The sequence below is a fragment of the Lissotriton helveticus genome, chromosome 4_1 (genome assembly GCF_964261635.1).
Source record: "Lissotriton helveticus chromosome 4_1, aLisHel1.1, whole genome shotgun sequence".
In the NCBI taxonomy this organism is placed as follows: Eukaryota; Metazoa; Chordata; class Amphibia; order Caudata; family Salamandridae; genus Lissotriton; species Lissotriton helveticus.
In genome coordinates this window covers 74,653,136-74,667,085 of record NC_136063.1, presented here as the reverse complement: position 1 = coordinate 74,667,085, position 13,950 = coordinate 74,653,136, and the positions used below count along the sequence as shown (strand labels likewise).

The 13,950-nt window shown below is 46.6% G+C and overlaps 1 protein-coding gene across 3 annotated transcripts in view; it reads right to left on the bottom strand.

The window, feature by feature from the left end:
• The window catches only part of SLC52A2 (solute carrier family 52 member 2), a 180,651-nt gene that overhangs the window by 93,152 nt on the left and 73,549 nt on the right, over nucleotides 1–13,950 (bottom strand). The window contains exon 1 of one of the 3 annotated variants that reach the window (XM_078686460.1): nucleotides 12,549–12,573. The exons of the other annotated variants lie outside the window; for them this stretch is intronic. The gene's annotated coding sequence lies outside the window, so the exon portion shown is untranslated. Of the gene's footprint in view, nucleotides 1–12,548; nucleotides 12,574–13,950 lie in introns of those variants that run through there. 3 annotated transcript variants of the gene reach the window in all.

Genomic DNA, 13,950 nt, shown 5'->3' with positions numbered 1-13,950 from the left:
GAGTTGCCGAGTGGGACTCCGTGACTGGAATAGGCACCGAGGCGAGAATTATCAGGTCCGTGGAACCCAAGACCCGCCGAGGCCGGGAATTGAACCCTGGTCCCGGGCTAGACCTCTGCATCAGGGTCTGCCGCTCTAACCATTGAGCCACACTTCTCCACTGCCACCTCAGTTTGGATCCAGCCATATGTGAAGCAGTCTTAAACTCTGAATAGGAAAAGTTCAGTCTGAACTTCTAGAACAGGTGTGACGACCAAGTTCCTGGGGCGCCAGGGCAGTCAGGGGTTAATGGGCTCCAGCTGCATCAATTGGGGCGGTTCATCGCTGGCGTCCTGTGGCCACAGTGCAACCAGACCCCAAACCGGATAACCAGGTACCCTCCGCAGCTCTTCTCAGGGCAGCGAGACAGAGCAGTCCGAGGCTTACTCAAGGAGGCGGGTTAGACATTCAGACTACAGCTGCACCGAGATACCAGCTCTGGCATGCAACACCCATTGGAATCAAAGGGCTTCAGCCCCCCCCCGTCGTGTGTGGCAGCCCGGGCTCACATAGCTCCCGGGCACACACAGCTGCAGCCGAGCACTTCACAGGTCTTTAAAAGACCGTGTGCATGTTAAAGAGGCTTAGTTGAGGTCTCACCCCTTCTAAAAGCCCCTGCAGCGCCACTCTACCTACTGCTTAAAGTTTCAGCCCGCCCCCGAAATTTATTCTAAACCCCCCCACCCCCAATATGTGGCTCTAGTTGCGCCTCTGTGCCAGCGAATAAGATCAATGTCCAGTCTGTGCTTTTTGATCCTGATCTCAGGCTCTCTGTCCCGCAGGTTAAATTAATTTACATTGCAATGGCAGTTGCTAGATCTCTGTTACTCCAAAACTGGCGGTCACAACAGACTCCATCAATGCAGGAATGGATACAGAAAATGCGGAGAGTTAGGAAATGTGAGCAAGGGTATGCTCTGAGGGTAGGAAGGGTCAAACAATTTGATTTAATTTGGGGTTCGTATTTCGATTAATTCGGATTTGTATATTGTGGATGAAAGCTTGATGTTAATGGATATTGGTTTTTCCTCTCTTACTTTGATGGCAAATTTGATAGGCCGAAATGTGTTTTCTTTTTCTTGTAATGACACTAAAGATCTTCAATAAAAAAAAAATATTTTTTAAAAACAGTCTGTGCTTTACTTTATGAAAGAAAAGTACTTTAATACGCACAAGAAAAACATACTACAAATAAAACCAGAAGTCTCTATAGCAGTCTGGGTCAGAGTTCTGACCCGAAACAGCATTATAGCGGCTTGACAATAAGCACTATAAAAACACAGTTAACACTGCTGTGTACAGACCCACACTGTACAGGGTTACTCTTCAAAGCTAAAGCAATGGTACAAATACTTGTACTACAGGGTTAGGGCTTCAGCAGTTGAAATTAAATCAAATAATCCTGGTCCACCCCGTGATCACCTCTCCTGTCCGCCGATGCCGCAGGGAGGGCACATGGAGCAGTTTCACTTTTGCACTGTCCCTGCCTCTCCTAGTCTTCATCCCCAACACGCCACAGGCCAGTGCTACCCGCGGGCATCTGCAATTCAATCGCTACTCACAACTACTAAGAGGGGCTGTCCAGCGTGCTCAAAAACCACTGCAACATACCCAGCTTGTTACAAGTGTGCCGCTACCGTGTTTCCAGTCGGCTTGTTTATGTCATTTGTGAGGCATGCTACTGTCAACTAAACTAATCAATTCAGGAGTGTGGAGTGGTGTGGCTCACTGGTTAGAGGCGGCAGACCCGTAAGCAGAGGACGGCCCGGGACCAGGGTTCGATTCCCGACGCGGCAGGGTCGTGGACCAGGGTCAGCGGGCTCGATAATTCTCGCCTCGGTGCCTACTCCAGTCAGGGACCACACTCGGCAACTCTGGGCATTAGCTTGCCTCATCTTCACAACGGCCCCCTAGACTGCCGGGGATGCTTGGTCGCACCTTAGAGATACCCATTAGGGACCATCTCTCAGGGTGAGCCAGGACGGGTTCCCCAGCGGTCGAAGCGCGGAGATACTCCTCCGGGAGTTGATTCTAGCGCTATATAAACCCACAATTAAATTAAATTATATAAACCCACTGTTACGAGCTAAATGAAGCCTAAAGTTGGCGTAATGTTGTTACTTTGGTTTTTCTTTGCTCGCCATAAGTTGGCAGGGTATGCTCAGACGTGAGTCCCTTGCTCACATTGCCACTGGATTCAAGCAAGCAGGGCTGAAGACGGCTGAAATGCCAGAAACCGGTCCTCGGAAGCTTGTTTCCGGTCCAGGGAAGGCATGGCTAGGCAGTTCGGGCTGGACTGTTCCCATGAGGCACAGGGTCAGACTGATTTGCATATAGCCATGTCTGAACTGGGGTGGCAGAGTGGGCTAAAGAACGGTGATGGATTAAACCCAGATCAGTTGACTGGGGGTGAGTGCTTGTATTGTCAACACTCCGTCCATCATTTCCTTTGGTTTTTCTCCGTAATGCTGTTACCTTCAGAACTGTGTTCTGGTTTGTGTAACTGAAAGGGTCTAAAGAGGCCTTCCCAGTAGGCTTGGCACATGGAGGTTTGCTTCAGGACACAATTTTAAAGGACCCCGCTGCAAAATGAATCAACATACCACAGAAGCAGGCCTGCTCTTGCAATGGGGGGAGCCAGAAGGCCGGTTTAACACCAGCATGACCGATATTTTCAGGAGGTGCTGAACCGTCTGGAGGAGCTGCATCGTCACGCAGATGGAGCAGCAGAAGTACCGAGCAGCCTGCCCTGCAGACACAGCTCGCTGGCTGCTCAGCAGGGTCGTCTGCCCAAGACCACACACTCACGGTGCGCTGCGGCAGCGGCAGGTTGGCAGTGTTTGTGTGTTGTGCACAGGGGGCGGGATCCTCGTGTTTATATCGCCTCAGATTTGCGTGATTAGTGATCGTCAGAGAGCAAGCAGCGGGTCTGGAAGATTCCACTGTGTGCACTGCTCCCCTCAGCCTCTGCACGAACCGAGGGATAACGGGGTGACCTTGCACACTACAGCTGCGCCGTGACTCATCCGCGGAGGGGGGGTTTCTTGGCCTGGACTTCCTCTGCAGTGACATCTTACTCCTGTTAGTCCCCCTCCTGTAAGTTACAGGAGAGACCCTACCAGGATCCGGGGAGACCCCCACACGCATTGTCCAGCACGACTGCAGGAAAGTTAGGGGCGGGTCTAAGAGGAAGTGGGCGGGGCATCAAAGATGAAAGGTGGACTTGGAAGGAAAGAGGTTACGGCATTTTTGGAAAACAACTGAGATATATAGGGGCAGAATTACAAGCCCCTTGCGCCACTTTTGCGTCACTTTTCCCAGGTGTCACTTTTCCTATGTTAAAAGTGACGCAAAAGTGGCGCAAGGGGCTTGTTAATCTGCCCCAAAAGTGTAGGCATTGCTTGGGAAGTTCAAAAATGTTCAGGGCCTCAGAATCAAAGGATCTCCAGAAATGGCTATGTGTAGAATTATCAATTCAGAGCTGGTTAGTGCAGCGTCTAACTGCACATACCAACGTGCTGTGACTTATATAACGTGTTCCACGAGGGAGAGAATACACATTGCAAGAGACAAACGTGTTTGAAATGCCCTGTGCTTGGCGAAAACCGGTCAACAATTTCTGTTCTTTGCCACTAGATGGCGCACGTGCACCATAGTTTGTAAGAGGAAGGCACTCATCCGCACACCCCGTAAGATGTTGTAACTAGTGCTTGTTAGTTCCGCTGGCAGGGCGGCAGAATTTTTTTAATAGTTCAACGTTACAAGAGTTACACGGATTTACTAAATTCCTCCAATTCTGATGGCGGGAATAAAAACTTCGCCCACCCCTAGCTGAACCCCTATTCCCCGGTCAGAAAAAATGGCAATCCAACGCCTGGACTCGATTCTTGCATGTCAGCTTCCTTGTTAGAAAAGACAACAGCCCTGAACAACCAACTGGCCCATGAGGGCAGACTTCAATCACTCCCTGAGTGACAGCTTAATCCAATCAGAGAGTCTGCTACTTTTGCATCCTGGGCGCGCCTCCAATCCTGCGGCATATTTCCTGCATGTTCAATGCGTGCTCAGTCCACGTGAGGTGGGCGCTCAGTCTCTGGGTACCTGTCCGTCCAATCCCCAGAGAGGTATTTCCCTGACCATGAGGCCCTGACCATCACCCAGCAGAAAGTCCAGCAGAACAGACCCCAGCTCAGCTCACAAGCACAACAGCTCACTATCCTCGCCCAGTGAACCCACCGGCTCTCAATAGACACATCCCATAGAGGCTAAGAACACAGGTCTGGGAGACTGCCCAAACTGGACCAGGAGAGGGGTGGCAGGCAGCCCCTCTAGAGTATGCATGACCTGTGAGACTAGATGAAGGCTGCCACCGCTGTCAGCCTACCACAGCCTGGGTAGGGAGGGCAGCTGCCGTTCTGTAAAAGAGAGGGGCATTATACATGCCCCCTTGACCTAAGAGCCCAGCTCTAGGAACTCAATCCAAGTAACCAGGAAGACCCTCGGTGGACATGTGGACATACTGAGGTATAGATCAAGAAAGCCTACAGTACTTTCAGGTGACTTGCCAGGAAATCAACATAGGGCAGGAAGGCAGGTTCTCCAGAGCCGTGCAGAAGACTTCCCATCCCATCACCAGGCCTTCTCCGAACCAAAACGCAAGCAAGCCAAGGCCAGTTTTGCATTGGTTGGGGCTTTTCAGTCAGGTGTAGCTTGGTTCAAGAGGCACAGTGAACACTGGACAGTCATCAAGGAACCCGCGCAGAGTGTGGCACTGGGACTGAAGTTGGCACAGAAGCCTGTGCAGAACCTGAGATGTGTTAACATCCCTACGGGTATGTAGCGCGCTCTATAAGTGTCATTGATTGATTGATTGATTGATTAAGGACTCAGGAGTAACAGACAGCGGCGAGGGCAGACCCGGCGACGTTAGTCCGTTTAGAGGCCTCTGTGGATCTTAGAAGGTCTGAAGGTAGCCCAAAAAAGAACCGAAAAAGTGCCGAAAAAACTTGGCATGTCCTTCCTAAAGGCCTCAACCTCCTCTAAATAGGCCCGTGGACCTGGAACGTCGGTGTGCATCAGCACTAGACTAGGAACCAGCTCCTCCGGAGTTTGGAGCAAGACCGACTGGCACATTGAAACTTTTGCGCCTCTTCTGGAGATGGAATGGGCTGATTCCCGTTTATACTTCTTGTTATTCTTCTTTGACTTTCCCGAAGACTTCGACCACAACAAAAATCTGCTGTGGGAATGACTTCGGGAGGGTGAACGGCATGGAGTTTTGTAGTGCTTTGCAATGTCCAGCTCCACTTCACGATCCCAAACAGCCTTCAAGGTTCATCGGACGCAGTGGAGTCATGTTCCGACCCAAAGTAACAGCGGCATATCCGGTTTAAACCCTTTTGTTTTAGGAAAGGACATTTCCCTTGCACTCTGGTAAAATAAAAAAAATAAAAATCTCACCGCAGGTGGACGTTGGTGCCTGTGTGCTACTGGGTGAAGCCCGGAAATTAAGGACAGTTGTGGGTAGAATGGAGCCCAAGCAGGACCTACCTGCCGTAGCTGTAACCTAATGTCTAATGTAGATTAGAACATTGGAATGTGGAGCACTCCGTTGAATACAATGAAGTGCTCCGAGCTTCTACGGGCCGGTAAAGGCCCACAGAGCAACATTCCAATGTTTTTTGAACAAATGCCTCTGGAGTCAGAGGGGAGCTAATCCACTCGGGCTCCAGAGGGCTTTGTTTAATTTGTTAGTGCGTTCTGCCCTCTAGTGGCAGAATGTTCTAATAGCCTTATAGCCCTTCGTAGCTGGGCTCTACGGGATAATAAAGTCCTGCTCCCTTGTTAAAGGCCCTCGCCTTCAGCTCGGGCCTTTAACGCTGGAGAAGGCCTTTAATAGCCAGTATAGCACACTACGGTGGGCTAAAAAGCTATAATAAAGAACGTACCACCTACCAGAGTGGTTCCCGACTCTTGTATGACGAGTCATCTATAAACGTACTAAACAACCAAAGTATAAAAGGGATTGGGTTAGCCAGTCCTTTTGCGATGAGATTGCTTCGCACTTCACGGGCAAAATTGATTCAATTTGTAACTCATTCGGTCACTTAGGTAATCTTCCGCCGTCCACCAGTCAAGATAATGTGAACACCGTCTCCGATAATGACTTGTCCATTAATGGTTTCGTTCCATTCTCCCTTGTCTCTGCATCACAAATAAAAGATCTCATCTTGACCACCAAGTCAGGTTCTCCGGACGATCCTTGTCTGCCCTCAGTTAAGCTGGTCCTTGACATTAATGCGGCCCGTCTCTCAAACCTGTTCAATAACATGTTCAGAACAGGTATCTTCCCATCCCAATGGAAGCGAGCCTCCATTCTGCCTTTATTGAGTAAAACTAATCTGGACCCCGAAGACCCGGCCAATTATTGGCCCGTTTCTAGACTTCTCTTCCCTGTGAAAATAGTCGAAAAAGTGATGAACATTCAATTAAATCAGTTCATTAAGGACTAACTGCTTGGATCCTACTTATTTCGGATTCAGATCCGAGCGCAGAGACCGCCTTGATCAAGGCCACCAATGAGCTTAAATTCAACCTGGATTTGGGGGGAGGAGGGTGGGGCAACCGCCCTTATCCTGTTGGCCCTGTCTGCAGCATTTGATAAGGTGGATCATTCCAAGTTGATCCACAGTCTGGGAGCATAAGGTATAAAAAAATCTTGCCTTGAAACTAGTCTCATCCTTCCTGTTGAACAGAGAAAACAATCAACATTGATGCCTTCCCTTCAAGCTCATTTCACCTGCCCTGTGGCGTTCCGACGGGATCCTCTCTTAGCCCTACTCTTTTTAATATAAACGTTACTGATCTGGCTCCTCTGGTTGTATCCTTCGGGTTCTCTCGCATCTTACGCGGATGACTCACAAAATGTGCTATCAGCCTCCAACGATGCCAACCACACTTTTCTTCCCATCCACGACTGTGTGACATTTATTGATGGCTGAATGAACAAACCCCGCCATTACTTGGCAATAATCCCAACTTCTGGTCTGCCCCTTGCTGACCAGTTGCCATGGGCTTGGGCCCCCTTCCTGCTCCTTCCAGGAAAGCCAAGAGTTTTGTTGTCATTATTGATGATCGTTTACTCCTAGGCAATCAAATTAACGCAGTGGTTTCCTTGTCGTATAGTACTTTGAGAAGACTTAAAAAAATATTAATATTTCTGCCAAACTCAGTCAGGAAATCAGTTATTTCCACCTTGGTATTATCCATGATAGACGATTGCAACGGCCTCTACATTGGCCTGCAAGCTCAAAATCTGAACAAAAGCAAAATCTTCAAAATTTGGCAGCCAGACTTCTACTGGACTTGTTTAGGTAACACTCTGTGTCTTCTGCTCTCAAAGATCTTCATTGGCTAAAAGTCAAAAGCAGAATCATGGAGAGGTAGAGATGGGAGTGCCCGGGTGTCCCCTGTGTACATCTGAGGAATGCGTGATCACAGCTGAAGGGTGAGACGGAGAGTAGCAGCTGATAGTCCCTGGTGCAGACGCCATGTTGAGCCTCCACTCTGTTCTTCCAGGGCTGAAGGTCCTGCTTGTGCTGCATCAAGTTACTCCACTGCAGTGTTACTGACTAACCTGATAACAGCTGCCAAGTGTACTGCTTGTCATGTGTCGCACCTTCAGCCAGTCCTGGCTTTTTAGCCACCAGCACATTGCATGATGGATTTTTGAACTCTTACTTAAATGATAAAACCATAACTCCCCAGATCAGAATGTTCTGTTAAGTAAAAAGAGATAATACCCTGTAGCTGCCTGTGTGGATGGTGGGTCACCTGCCTGCTGAAAGAATGGACTCATACTTGGAAACGGAAATGGCACTTGCTGCACATTATAAAAGAGGAAGTTGTTCGTGGAGGAAATTCTAGATGCCTAGGATGAAGGAAATTCTAGATGCCTAGGATGAAGGAAATTCTAGATGCCTAGGATGAAGGAAATTCTGGATGCCTAGGATGAAGGAAATTCTGGATGCCTAGGATGAAGGAAATTCTAGATGCCTAGGATGAAGGAAATTCTAGATGCCTAGGATGAAGGAAATTCTGGATGCCTAGGATGAAGGAAATTCTGGATGCCTAGGATGAAGGAAATTCTGGATGCCTAGGATGAAGGAAATTCTAGATGCCTAGGATGAAGGAAATTCTAGATGCCTAGGATGAAGGAAATTCTAGATGCCTAGGATGAAGGAAATGCTAGATGCCTAGGATGAAGGAAATCCTGGATGCCTAGGATGAAGGAAATTCTAGATGCCTAGGATGAAGGAAATTCTAGATGCCTAGGATTAAGGAAATTCTAGATGCCTAGGATGTAGGAAATTCTAGATGCCTAGGATGAAGGAAATTCTGGATGCCTAGGATGAAGGAAATTCTAGATGCCTAGGATGAAGGAAATTCTAGATGCCTAGGATGAAGGAAATTCTAGATGCCTAGGATGAAGGAAATTCTAGATGCCTAGGATGAAGGAAATGCTAGATGCCTAGGATGTAGGAAATTCTAGATGCCTAGGATGAAGGAAATTCTAGATGCCTAGGATGAGGATGCATCCTGGAAAGACTGATCCTCTGGGAGCTAAGAAAAATATTGGTCTTGCCTGGAGGGGAGAGAACAGAAAGGTAACATGAGGCAGGCAGATTCAATACTTGTGTACTAGGAGGACAACAACCTATCAAGTGCTTTGTCTCTCACCCTCGCATGTGTAGGGTGCCAGTCTGGCTAGGGTTTGAGACCCGATTCGACTAGAACTCGTCCGTCTGGTGCTAGTCTGCCTTTCGGAGACTTCAGAGAAACCAGGGGAATGAACACCTGCTTAAAATGTTGCCTTCATTTGGCTTTGCAAGAGTAGGTAGAAACCAGGCATTTAAAGATTAAGTTGTTTTTATTCAGGTTGCAGTTTTTGATAACTATTCCACTTCCTTCCTCCTTCATGGGTGTATCTGTTCAGCAATAGCCCACCTTAAAAATAATACTGAAAAGAGGGTGCCTGGCCACCCCTCATGTTACGAATTCTCACCTGTTAGAATTTGGGATACTAGTGGAGAGGGGTGAGACCCCCACTCAAATAAACACAATCCTTGCTAGGGTGAACCACAAAAGTCACGAATAAAAACCTAGTAGATTGGCACAAAAGCAGATAAACTTCACTAAGAGGTAATGTGCAAAGTATTTATGCAGCACTCAAACAGTAAAATAGTGGAAACACCACAGCAGGAAAAAATACTAAACCAAATTAGAAAACTAGGGAAAAATGTAATAGATAAGATAACCCCGAAACAACAAAAATCCAATCAAGAGAACTGGCTATGTGAGTTTTCAGAGGTTTAGGTGAAAATAGCACCAACAAGCACAATGCACCACTGAAGCTTGTTTCCGGTCCAGGGAAGGCATGGCTTGGCAGTTCGGGCTTGACTGTTCCCATGAGGCACAGGGTCAGAATGATTTGCATATAGCCATGTCTGAACTGGGGTGGCAGAGTGGGCCAAAGAACGGTGATGGATTAAACCCAGATCTTTTGACTGGGTGTGAGTGTTTCATTGATTCAGATGCTCTGTCCATTACCACCCCCTTTTGTACCGCAAGTCAAATAGTAGCATTTTAACTTACAGGCCCTGGGGACATGTAGTTCCATATACTAAGGACGTATGAGCAAAATAAATGTACCAATCAGGCGTAGGCCACTCTTACCATGTTTGAAAAAGGGAAAACACAAGCAATTTACCACTGATTAGCAGAGAAAAAGTGTACAAAGCCCTGAAAGCAAACGAAAACTGGTTCAACAATGAAAGGCAACAATCTGAGGTGACCCTGCAAAGAGGGCCAGGGCCAACACCATCGTTGTCAGCTTAGCATTCGTGTACTCATTTGATAGTATCTCTGCCTGGTGCTATATGAATTAGTGGGTCTTCATAGATTACTCACAGATCCCCCTCGCAATCCCTATTTTGTGGACAAGCACACAGGCTGCCACTGCCCCATGTCTAGGCTGGTACTGTGTAGCTGCCTAGAAGTTGTCAAACTTATTACAATTATCATTTTTGTAATTCGCTCTCACATAACCTCATTCTTCACAAAACCATGTGCCAAGTTCCATTACACAATAACTGCACCTCGAATTTCATCACACACAACATTACATCACTTCGCACAAAAACTCTATACAAAAATATCACAATTCCAACCACACACCTGACGGTGCATAGCTTGCTATCCATGTGGGTAAGAATTTCAGCAGCCCGGAAAGGAGTAATAAGCAACAGAGAAATGCTACAATACAACACAACTGCCACAATGAACATGCCAAAGAACTGTGCGAAACAGGCGCTCTACCACACACTCTCAGCCCCAGCCCTTCTGGCTTATTTAAGGTGTACGAAAACAAGTAGCCTCAGCCCACTGGCGTGTACACCTAAAATTATGTGACTATTGAAGCCAATTCAGAAATGTATTTCTGTGTATTGAGAAAGCTGTTAATGTTTGTTTTTTAGATTCATTCAACTCAAACTACTGGGTTCTGATTTTTCAGTGCATAGGGATTTAAGCTCCTATTTATCATGGTTGATTGGCGTACACAACATTTTTTTACTTCTAATAAACAGCATAGAAGAAAAAAAAATCTAGCAGTCCTGCAACGATGAGACACTGATAAAACTCACACACATGTTCACTTGCAGTCTTTCACTACCAGAGTCACATTCCCTGAGCACAGACCGCAACTTTTGAAATTGAATAACATTGATTCTAAAGTAGCCGAATCTTTTAAGATGAAATCTGCTGTAAGCACACACTTTAATTGCACTTTATGAAGATTGATTACTATACTTAATAATTGTATCGATTTGTGTTAAAAAAACAAAAGTGCATTTGAACCACTAACTCCTCGTATTCACAATTCACAGATACTTTTATATATTTTATAGGTCGCGCCTAGGCAGCGTTTCGGCTGTCTCTTCAAGCCATACTGTATTCAGAATATGAGCTTTATGCTCCGCCTATGTTCCACCCATGTATTTGATTGGCTCCTTCCAGTGTTGTTTAGAACTGCTTGTATTTCATTGGTTTATTTCTGTAATAGTCCTACCTTCTCCCTCTTTAGTACCACCTTCTCTTCAGTCGAAACCTTTCATAAGGACAGTCCCTTTTACATGTGACTTTACTCAGTACGTTTTATTTTCACTTGCTCAGCACACTATTCTTAATGACTTTTTTCAACTTCGCTGGAGTTCTATGCACAATAGCTCCTTTCCGAACCGGATTTCCCCCGACAATACCATATTTACGCGTTGCAATTCCTACAAAAATAAATAGAAAAAAAAGCTGGCCACCCTAATGAAGGAAGAAATGCTCACGCTCGTTCCTTGAGCCACTGGGTAATGGGATTCCTATATTAGGGTTTAGAAAAGGGTGCAGTACCACAGGCTGTCACTAGGTGTCCCAGGGACATCTAGTAACAGCCTGTGGTTCTGCACCCTTTCCTTTAGTAGTGGAATTTCTTTTCTCATTATGCGACTGCTGGCATCATTTCAAAACGAAGAAAAACCATTATCATTTGCAACACCAATAGCTCACAATTTCGCGAATGCGAGACCTATTGCATTGCAAATGCATGTTTAACATAAACTGAATGCACACACCGACACCGATGCACAGTGGTTACTGAGTAAACAAACCGCTACAGTCCAAAATCCACCAACCAGTTAAAGGCACTGCCTGGCAGCGCCCCTGCTGAGCTCGGGCCTGTGCTTCTGGAAATCCAGGCGTCCCTGCACCTTGGCAGACGTCAGGACACTCCAAGATCACAGACCCCAGGGCCCACCCACCGCAGGAAATCTCACCCATGATTCCCCCGCACATACAAAGAAAGCAGGGCGCAACTCTGCGATCTTTGGGACAAATAATCAATAAAAGCTCCCATTTTTACTGATTTTTCCAGGTAAATACAGACAGAAGGCAATGTGTTTTCTGTCTGTATTTATTTTTAAAAGCACAAAAAGAAAGAAAACTGTGCTTCTTATGAGTGACTTTCAACGCTGTCTTCATGAATTCCAAGCCAACATCTGAGCAGATAGACAGCATGGGGAGTTAAACACAGGATGAGATTTCCTTAAATGTAGGAATATGTTAACATATATTTGTATATATTGCTAATATTAACAAGTGGGAATAGTGTTCTGCTTCATTGGCTGCTTAACTTCCTAAAATGCAACAGGCATCAAAGTGTGAGTGCATATTTATTAGTTAAATAAATGTGGAAATACACCATGTTACAGTTCCATTTGTACTTAAAACACAAAATAAATATGGATACATTTCAATAATGTGGCTAAAAAATAAATGTGGATAAAATACAGACGGAAATGTTGAAAAAATAAATACTATAAAACCGGAAGCCCTAATAATCAAGACTGTGCGACAATTTAAAAATGTGCAAAAGGAAAAACGAAAATAAGAAATATGCTTACTGTTCAGGGAGGAGTCAAATGTCCCATAACCATTCGAAGGGGAACTCATCCTGGCGACTCTGAAACAACGAAAAAAGAACCCACTAAAGAGAAGGTGAAAGTGACCGCCCTGAGCCAGGGCCACTGGAATTATGCGGCACGGAGGATCACGCTATGCGGCAGGGTTGGCTAAATTATGGGGTGTAATGCTGCATCCTTTGGTAAGACGAGGAGGACGAGGAGCGTGGCTTCAGTGTGACCCGTGTCACTGACATAAGACAGACAAAGAAAGGTGGGACCAGGAGCGTAGCTTCACAGTGTGACCAGTGTCACTGACATAAAACAGACAAAGAAAGGTGGGACGAGGAGTGTGGCTTCAGTGTGACCCGTGCCACTGACATAAGACAGACAAAGAAAAGAGGAACCAGGAGCGTGGCTTCACAGTGTGACTCGTGTCACTGACATAAGATAGACAAAGAAAAGAGGAACCAGGAGTGTGGCTTCACAGTGTGACCCGTGTCACTGACATAAGACAGACAAAGAAAGTGTGACAAGGAGTGTGGCTTCACAGTGTGACCCGTGCCACTGACATAAGACGGACAAAGAAACGTGGGAACAGGAGCGTGGCTTCACAGTGTGACTCGTGTCACTGACATAAGACACGCAAAGAAACGTGGGAACAGGAGAGTGGCTTCACAGTGTGACCCGTGTCACTGACATAAGACAGACAAAGCCAGGTGGGACCAGGAGAGTGGCTTCACAGTGTGACCCGTGTCACTAACAAGAGAACATGAACAAAGGTGGGACCAGGAGCGTGGCATCACAGTGTGACCCATGTCACTGATGTAAGACAAAGAGAGGTGGGACCAGGAGAGTGGCTTCACAGTGTGACCCGTGTCACTAACAAGAGAACATAAACAAAGGTGGGACCAGGAGCATGGCATCACAGTGTGACCCATGTCACTGATGTAAGACAAAGAAAGGTGGGACCAGGAGAGTGGCTTCACAGTGTGACCCATGTCACTAACAAGAGAACATGAACACAGGTGGGACCAGGAGCATGGCATCACAGTGTGACCCATGTCACTGATGTAAGACAAAGAAAGGTGGGACCAGGAGAGTGGCTTTACAATGTGACCCTTGTCACTAACAAGAGGCAGAATAACAAAGGTGGGACCAGGAGCATGGCATCAGTGTGACCCATGTCACTGATGTAAGACAAAGAAAGGTGGGACCAGGAGAGTGGCTTCACAATGTGACCCGTGTCACTGACATAAGACAAAGAAAGGTGGGACGAGGAGTGTGACAGACTAACAAAGGAGGTATGTTCAGCATCAATGACGAGAGACACACATAAATAAAGTGAAACACTGGTGAATCTCTCCTTCAGCCAAGGAATATTTGCTGACTGCCTCAAGACTGG